Below are 10006 nucleotides of genomic sequence, written 5' to 3' on the forward strand. Positions count from 1 at the left end.
AGGGCCACTGGTTGCAACCTGGGCAGTGCTTTCTCTGACAAAATGGTCAGTGTTGCGAGGGCACTTGGCCAGCGTACCTGGTGCGCCCATCTATCCTTGGAGTTGCACATGTGTTCTTTGAAAAAAGTGAGAGGCCAATCCATGAAATCGGTGCGCTTGCTAGTCCATATGTGTGACTAGGTATGTAGATATAATGTATGTAAATGTCAATAACGTACAAGCCGTTGCGGGCTTTGTTGAATAGTCTTCACAACGGTTGATCCATGTATGCCGTGTCAACCGGGTACACAGTAGGTAGTGGAGGATCTAACATCCAAAGGCCAAGTGCTTCATTGGCATGGATCATGTTGGCCCAAGTCCAAGGTCTCTTGGTTGTCGCGCCCAGAGGATGGATGGAAGTCAGAAACGGCCCGAGGCTCCTAGCAGATCTCACCTCCCTCTTGCCCTCCACTTGCCATGTATATAATATTACCAAGCCAAATCCCTCCATCCTACGAAGTCTTCAATGGACTTTGGGGCTTGTTGGAGCGGGAAATACCGTCTCGAGAGTTACCGTGTAGGGGCTGCAATGATCTCGGACAGGGCCTCAAAACGCATCGATCGGCTCCGAGTTTGTACCAACTTGTTCTGTTTACGCAAATGCGGTGCTATACTGACCGCGCGCGAGGATTTGGGAACAAAAATACCAATACATACTCTGTACACCACCGCGCTATTCTGAATTGACCGGGCTTTTGGGTGGGAGGATACTAGGTACCAATGACCTGCAGCTAGTACTCCTGGGACAGTCTTCCTTCCAATCGCCTAATTGCCGCGTGGGCATCTCCAGAGGGTCCCCTGTTATGCGACGGATTGCGCATGTGGAGATGACTTACACAGTACTGTGTGGCCGAGTCGTCAAACAAGCATCAATCATCAGATCAGAACCTGGAGTACGAAGTAAGTACCACGTTATGTAATATCTACCTATTGTACGGAATACAGAGAGGAGCTGCGCTTAGCCAAATAATCTTACCGACACTTTGCATGGTTAAAGATGATCTCTAGAAGAAAGAGTTGACAAATGGGAGCATCACCGAGCAGTCAGTCCCCACTGGCTGGCCATCCATGGATCGAACGATGTTCTTCATTATTTTGCAACATATTTGGAGACGCAGAAAAATCCATTTCAAGCTCAAACCACGGAAAAGTGTACTTGTTTTGCACAAGCTGCTCTTGGGCATTTCACCCTTGACAGTATAAGACCGTACCCGTACCGGCTGAATGGTAACCACAACACCCAGATATCAATCGCGAGACTTTTTCAGCAGCAGGCAAAGATGGCAAAAGCACAAGGCCCATTGCCTACGTAGGAAATGTCAGCTCTGACTCGCGACTGAAAGGCTTGTGATCACCAGTCACCGACGACTGTCCTCATACCCTCTCTAGTCTTCTTGAATCTTCGGGGGTGCTGAGGGACTGCTCAACTTGCCTTGATGGTCCCTGCAAGTTGCCTGTATCCAAACCCATGTCGTCGCAGCACTTTCCACGTAACAACTGCCGCAGCGGAAGAAATCGACATGACCTACTCCGTACATTATTCCACGGCACCATGCTCTAGTGCAGTGCTGTTTAAGCAAGATCCCGACAAGAGCGGGAGTGATTGCCCGTTATGATAATAGGCCAGTGCAGTGGAGTACGCCACACATTTTTCGGCGCGGATGTTAACCTTGCGCCAGACGGCATCCAAGAGTTCGGTATCCAACTCGGTTCGAGCTACGTTCGGCGTTCAGGTGGATACTTTGATACGCTACGGTCAACATTGAAGAAGCAACTTACCCTGGGAGCTGGCAAGGAACATTTGACAATCTTCTGCCTTCCAACATCAACAAAGTTGAAGGAGACAACGACCGAGTTTTGAGACTTGGTCGAGGTGTCAATCACCTCTGATTCTGTACCAGATTATCCTCTCACGATTTATCGAGCGAACAGAGTACGTCGCATCAGGTTTTTCAATGCTCTTTCCCTCAATGAATGCCCATTCATGCTACAATTTTCCCCTGAAACTATTTTCTCTTATTTTCTCTTGTTCCTAGAAATGAAGAAAGAAAGGTCACAGAGCACTAGGTCAATACAATGGGCCAAAAAAAAAAAATTTCCCGAAACACAGCTAGCTGCTACCAAGGTACGTGGTAGGATTGAACTCCTCTCCTATCGTAGGCCTCGGTGCCGGCCGATATCTGAGAGCCGCCGCTATCACAGCAGAGTCAGTGGCATGCGACACCTTCCCTTTTGGGTCAACTCTTCCTCCAGTCTTCTGGAAGCCAGGATAACGTCTACTATGTACAGACCCCACGTATCTCGGCGGTGCGGTCTCGCTTGGTACCGTGGCGTGCAGACTGCCTATGGATGTTAGGGCCACCAGGCTCGAAATATCTACACCTGGCTTCATCTTTTTCTCTTTCCTGATATAGCGCGCCCCCACGTTACCAGCGTCGCCTTGCTTTCGGCGAACATTCCGGAACGTTTGGGTATGTTCAGCCATCCCGGCCGACTGAGTCTTCAACGGACAAGCTATCAACAGCCGTCTGAATAACCATGGTCTTTAGCAATCGTGGTGCTTGGTGCCCCCTCAGCAACGCGAGGCCGTCAGCTCATCCACGAAGACTTTCTTTCCTCCACCCAATGGCTTTTATGATTCTTGTGGCTTGTCTGACGAGAGATAGTAGCTGATGTGCTCTCACGCTGCACTGTTTTGTTGAGGATTGTGCATCTCGCGTAGACTTTCTAGGCACTTGCAGCCGAGACGATGCTGTGCAACGAGGAAGCGCTTTGAAGCCTGGAAAACTTTTTCACTAGACTCGATCCTTGCGGATTGATAGTACCCACGAGTTTGATTCTCAAATCAAGCAGTGTGTGCCGTAGCCGGTTGCGCAATGTCCTTTCATTGTATGATACAACCGCCTTGGAGGGGAGATTGAAAAGGGGGAGAGAAAATAAAAGTGAAGTGCGAGCTGATGCATGCGCAACGTATTGCATGTGGGCTGACCACACGATCTCCAGAGGACCTCGAATCCTTCGAGCAGTGGTTGAGTAACAAAACCTTTGTCCCACGATCCTGGGAGACGAACGGAGGGTACCGGATACTACGTACCCATCGCGGAAGGCGTTTTGAGGCCCCCACTCCTCAAAAATAGTATCCTACTCTTGCAGAAGAGGCGATACTGCATGCCCATGCTTGTCCTCTGTCCTCTGCAAGCAATCTTACGGCGTGGGGGAAAGGGGGTTGCTTTGGGAGTAGATTTGTGGGGGGATTCTCGACGACAAGCTGCCGGCTGGGTAACAATCGCGGTTTGCGCGCAAAGTATTGTCTAACCTCCAGAACAAGGACTGTTCAAGATGCGTCAAGTGGAATATATGGTCCACAATTGAATTAGCTTGACCTTGCAGGGCTTTCTGGATATCAACCACTTCATGTTATCGCGGGTTGTTGTATGTTGCCTCTTGAGAGCTTCTTCCCGGAGAATTTGATCATCCAGTAACTGCCTTCTAGATCGAATGCAACTCTCTATATCTAAGAGATTTGAGAATAGCCGGTAGTTGAGTTGAGCCTAGAAGTTTGGCGCTTCTATAATCTTCTTCAGCGACGCCTGGAATCTGTCTGCCACAACTTGACTTGTAATTCCAGAGACGATGCAGAAGTCTACCAGATTTGATCTGATGCCTCCTCGTCATGTGTCCATGATCAATTTGATCCTCACCTGACGTCAATGGCGGCAAAGAACCACGGGAACAGTATCTAGAGTGTCAAGAGGAAATGATTCGACTCATGCCACTCAACACGGTATACAACTGTATTCCCGTCGTGGACTTGTCGGACTAAGCGATGTCGTCCGTGGACAGTGTCCGGACCGTACGCGGTACGAATGTCATAGACACATGATTGTGGCAACCTGCGGCTTTCTCATCATCAATGTCTTTTCAGTTATGACATGGCAGTGAGATCGCGCTTCGGTCATGCCTACTCATCACTGCCATCTCATGATTCGCCCCCTCCCTGGCCTTTTCCTTTGCTTGCGGCACTCGAGTCAGTCGCATCCTAAAGAGGGTTGCCAGGAGAGTCTGAAAGGGATGGGCAGAAAACTCAGTTGTGAGGACTAGGGATTTCCGCGAGATCTACTGCCTAGAGTTGAGTTACCAAGATGGATGACGACGGTGGCAGTCTTGGACCGGGCCGGATTGTGCTGAGCGGACAAGACTGTCGGTACGGTGTATAGGTTGCCGTGTTTCTATTGATGAGGACTGTCGCTTATCTATAATGTTGCCACCTGTAGACCCTTGGTGTGAAAATTCACGATGGATACTACGGACCGTCGCGGTGCCCAATGATTGATGCTGGATCCAATAGATAATCGGCATGTTTTTACTTCTATTTGACATGTACAATGCATAATACGTCTTTCCAAATGATACTAACCCGCTCACGAACGATAAATTCACACGAGTTTGAATACCTCTGGGTATCTGTTCGTTAGTATATTAAACTGTCATTCGCTTAATCACACTCATACTTGAAGAAATCCAGTAAGTCAATATTGCTTGCCAACTACGTCGGATGAATAGAGCAGAGCGAAACAATTTGCTTGTTCATTTCAGAATATGCATAGGCAGTTCCGAGTACTTACAATATGTTTCGCCCATATAATGAATTGTAAACCAGCTACCAAGGTAAATATCAAAACAACCAAGTCCCGTGACTTATCGTCATGCACAACGGAAGTTCCCACTGGTTCAGAGTGTCGTCATGCATCGAGCCGGGTCACTACTAGCGCACCTAATGGCGATCGTCAGGGGAGATCAACTTGGAAGATCCGGAAATGGAAGACCTCTGTTGCGCTTAGCCAGCAGCATATATACATAGTCACAACAGCACTGGGACTGGGTTGAACATGGTATATTGCGTGTCATGCCAGCCAAGTATACTCAATGTCAGCTAGGGTGCGAGGGATGCCATCAACTGTTTGATGACAAGCAGTGGCTGATATTGGCAAACATTCGGAAAATCATCATAGTCAAAGCCACAATGACCATTCCCAAGCCCCTTTTACCGTCGAAAGGGCTGTGACATCGATCATCCCGACCCTCTCGTCATGTGGCAGATACTATCTTGTGTGGTGGTGTAAACCCACGTAGACCAGGGGCGAGAACTGGGAGAGAATGTTGCAAGAAGACAAACGCTATTTCATCATCACAATATCAATAACGAAGCGGTCTTACCGGGGCTGTCACAAATAGCATTTTGACAACATGTAGCATGATTTCACCCCTGGCACGGATATTACACAGTTTATTGCCCGTAATCATGCAACGCTTGACCTGGTCTGTCACACAGTTTCCATGCCAAGAACCACCTACTGATTACACTACGACCATTTGTGCAAAACTAACATGTAGTGTACGTACCGGCTGTTCAGCTACTGTATGCAGTGTCTAGCCAACGCCGTTCCTGCGCAAAACGTGGGTCCCATTCCGGAAGCCTCCCGCGCAACCCCAGGCCCTCGCTTCTCTTCCAGGATCAGCTTGGATCGTGGATCGGCTACTTGACGTTTAGCCAGTGAACCAATTCTCTTTTGGTTTTTTTTCTTCTTCTTTCTTTTCTTCTTGAGCTCCGTTTCCTTCTGCTCGAGCTAGTGATGCTGGGAGAGGCCTGGCCCCAACTTAGCTGCACAGTGAGGCTCGCCTCTCGGAACTCGTCATTTACATTACCTAGTTGTAGTAGTGGTGGTGGTAAATCTTATTACTATCGAGCCCTTTTCCTGTACGAAGTACGTTTTCACAATTGTGGCACAAGAAGAGCTATTGCTGCATTCTGGCGGGCCCGGCATTGTTCAAAGTCGCTTATGCTCACCGTCACTTCTCACCGCTGGCCACTCTCTTTATCTTGCAGCGTTACTTACAGTGTAGGGCTTCACCGCATTGCTGTAAAGTCCCCTGTTGCTACAGGCTGGCCCTGCTGGAAATTCGACTCGGCGACAGGCATTGGTACGGAAGGCATGCTTTGTCCAGTGCTATGGTCGAAAGCCAAAGCCGAGCCTAGTGATGTGGGTTGAGTGGAAGGGAAACGTTGATCCTTCTAGTGGGACCATGCCATGACCCCTCCGACGGGGTTCGTGGAGACGACACTATTCCGTACAGGTTCAAAGAACCCACCCAGTGCTCCAGTTTGTCGATCCTGGGTCGAGGTTTGTCTGACACGAGGCCGACTCGCGATATGCCGGAGACCCGCCTGCCATGCCTGTGCGGCAGAGGCTCGCTCAAAGAACAACATTGACAGGATGCTCACTTTTCTCGTTGTGAGGTGCTTTCTACTTCTTCTGCTGCCATGAGGATAGTGCGTTTGCGTTGTCGAGCATTCAGGCTGCCCAGCCTCGTCCCAGATGCTACTCTCGTCTGCTAGAGCGGCCAAGACTTGTTTGGAGACGATTGCGCAAATCCAGCCCGTCCGTGCATAGACTTTGTAAGAAGAGTGCAAACGAGTGCTGAAGAAGACGAGACGACTGGTCTAGATCTGTTGCTGGGAAGATGGCGCAGTCAGTATTGCAGTAGTTGTAGATGAGTGATTCATTCATTCGCCAAGTATGAAACGCGGATTGCGAGAGTGTCCCCATTTAGGGCTGTCATGGTCTCATGGAAAAGCTCGAGAGATTCCTGTTACCACGAGGTGGGAACTTCTAGAAGCGCAATTCCCACTTGGCAGCAGGTCAGAGACTCCCGGATGCTGTCCCGTCGACTTAGCTCGTGTCATCGTAAAGGGGGTTTCGCTAGGTAGGTCGCCAGTCAGACAGGCTTTGGCAGGCCATGCATCTCAGCTTTTCTCGACGGACGCAAATTCATTTGCCAGCAGCAAGGGTTCTTTTACCTGTCGTCAGCCCGCTTTGTTCCGTACGGTACCAGTTGACTAGGAGCCGGCGGATGACAACCCTGGAAAATTTAATAGAATGCTGTACCTTGTGAAGGGATTTTCTCTCTGTCTATTTGGCGAGAATCCCGGTAGAAGATCGAGTTGTTCTAAATTTTATTCTCGTTCCCTTGGCGGCGTGTCACTCAAGCGAAACCCGTCAATGCTTCTTTTGCGCGCGTCGTTTCCCTGGAATAAATTGCAAAGGTGTTCTTGCAAAAGCAGCGAGCCGTTCGGGAGGGTCCCGTTCACGATACATACAAGCAGGTCCCGTCTGTGTGGAAATAATGGCGATACAACCAAGGCTGAGTCAGTAATGTCAACCCCTGGGCAGCTCAGTGGCAATCATTTTAGGCGTTGCAATAGATATTGGAAAGTATATAGACACACTATAGTAGCCAGTGATCATGACTACATAGTACAATGCATCGATCCCAATGAGGAAACAAAACAAGACTGGCGATTGCGCTTTGTGGCGCCAACTTGGGAAGGTGGGGGGCCCATCGAGACACGCAACTTGAGCTTATTATCAAGTAGCTTGGAATCGTTCGCTTCCAACAGTCTGGTATTCCATGATATAGTAGTGTATGTAGGTGGTGTCTGCGTCAGTAGATGGACACAGCTTGGAGTATGTAGTGTAGTAGTAGTAGCACTTGAGGTTGGTCGGTACGTGCTAGATGTATATCGGCAACCCCGCAGAGTACGTACATTTACTGGGTTGCTCACAACATTCAACCTCACGATGCAAGCCACCCACCAGTGAGGAGACACTGGATGCGATTTGAGAACCCACAAGTGCCTGGACCACCTGGAGAGCGCCCCATTTCCATCTTATCAAAGAGGTCAATACATCAGTACGTCAAAAACAAATCTACAACCTGACCACTATCGATAGAGGGGCTTCATTGACTACATCGGTCACTCGGGTCGTTCAGAGGTGTCGCATGACTCTTCGCTAACAGTAACCCCTCATTTTCGAAAGACGCAAGACCAGAATTAATAGATAGTACCTTATTATTTCCCCGCTCACATACTGGCTACCTAAGCAAGTAGTACAACATGGTAATTGAAGAAGCGTACGTCCCTTTACATTAGCGACCATGTTTTATCCCTCGTTGCCTCGAGGCCGGGGCCCTTGACAGATCTGGAATATGCCATGATTACTACCTGGGTAGTCACTGAATAGACAGAGGTTGGTGGTAGTACACAGTAGGTATATCCTATGACTCTGGAAGGTCAAAACAAGAATGGAGCCATTGGCAGTTGTGCGTCTCTGTACTGTATGAATACTGTCTCAATGCAGTCCAGACTTTCGGAAATGAGCTTGCAGGCCAAAGGAGGGAACGCAATATAGGAGCTAGGTTGTCGTTATTCCGCAGGTGACCCTTTGGCGTATTGCCCCGACCAACCTACCTACCGTGGCATATGTACGGATGAGATCTTTCAAGGTTCAATGTCCTTTGTGTAATCAATATATGGAACACAGTGCATATAGTTCTTTTTGGCCCCATCTGCCGACTGGTTTCCGTTACCACTGACATGTAATACTTGGGGGCTATTGTGACGTTTGGAAGCACCAGCCTCGTTCTCGAAGGGCTGCAGGTTCTCCATTCCCATGCATACCTGCCGGTGAACCCAACGTACGTACATTGCTGATAGACTACTAGGTAGGTAGATACTCATGCAACAGACTACCGCACTACATAGTAACACATCATTGATCAATACCTAATGCACCTACCTACCTACCTCCTGGGTTAGACGCCATGCCGACTGATTTTTGGGCTTGAGGTTGCTAGCTATTTCGGGAACCAGTCTTGACTGCGCAGATGGATGCATCATTCCTTCTCCAAGCAGCCCGCAGCTGGTAGCTATGGTCATGCTAGCCTCTGATGAATGGTACCTGTCAATCTCCAGCCCGTGAGGTCCGGCTAGCCAGAAGGAAAGAGGGACACGAACTGGATACTACTGTAGTAGGGAGACCTTTGACCGATTAGGACGACTCGAGTCAGTCTTTATATCGGGTTTGACCATTGCTTGCATCCCGAACCCAATTAGCAGTTTTTGTCACTGCCGTTTTGGGCACGGCCACAGCAAGCTAATACCGCGGCGCAAGGTCGTACGATGAATCAAGGCTTGGAAGGAACTGTATCAAACTCTGCCAAATCTGTTCGCAAAGGCCCTATCTTGTTATTCCGTTGTATATATGAGGGGGGTGCAATAGAGCCTGCCCGATGGCTAACATGTTTAGTGTTTGATGTGGGAAACCATCTTGTCATATATTCGTTCTTAGGTAACTTGAGCTGACAATCTATAGAGTATCCCTGGGGAGGATAATGGTCAAACAGCCGAGAGTGGGATGCGCAGCAGCTTTGCGAGAATCAGAGCTCGTTGCAGCAGCAATGCTGGATGTAGCGAAAGCCACGGGGAAGAGCCGCGAGCCCGTCCGACGGCTCAACCGCTAAAACAGCAATCCGTCGACACCGGTCCCTGCGAAGCCCCCACTCGGTATCGGGCGAGCATTGCGCACTGTATTGACTGACAGGAGCTGGGAGCGGGACGGGCAGGAAGGCATACGACAGTATGAAGTACTGACACACAGAGAAGACTTGAAGGCCAGATGGACGAGGAAACATCTCAGAATGCACCCAGTGCGAAGAAAGGCAGCCAAGCCAACGCAGAAGAAGTGACATGGTCGTCTTCTCGAGGAGATCAGGCACACTGACTGGTTGGACATGTGAGCATGACCAGTTGGAGACGAGTTGGCGATATCCCAGAGGTTGGGGGGTTGCTATCGAATAACAAAGCGCAGCCAAAGAGCCTCTTGTACATAGTAGTCCGTTGTTTGACAATGTCCATTACCGAGGGACTTGTACTTCGTAGCCAGTAAGTTAAGGTAATGTATGCGTACAATGTGCCCTCCACTGGACAGACACCAAACCTGCTTAAGGAGAATTTTATCTGCCTCTCTCTCACTCCAAAATCGGCCGGAGACAGGACCACCAACCGTAGGCCTTGGACCAAAACTGTTGCTGCTTTTGTATCTCGAAATTCTATTAGCTAGTACTG

Source organism: Pestalotiopsis fici (assembly GCF_000516985.1).
Source record: "Pestalotiopsis fici W106-1 unplaced genomic scaffold PFICI_Scf_3, whole genome shotgun sequence".
Lineage (NCBI taxonomy): Eukaryota > Fungi > Ascomycota > Sordariomycetes > Amphisphaeriales > Sporocadaceae > Pestalotiopsis > Pestalotiopsis fici.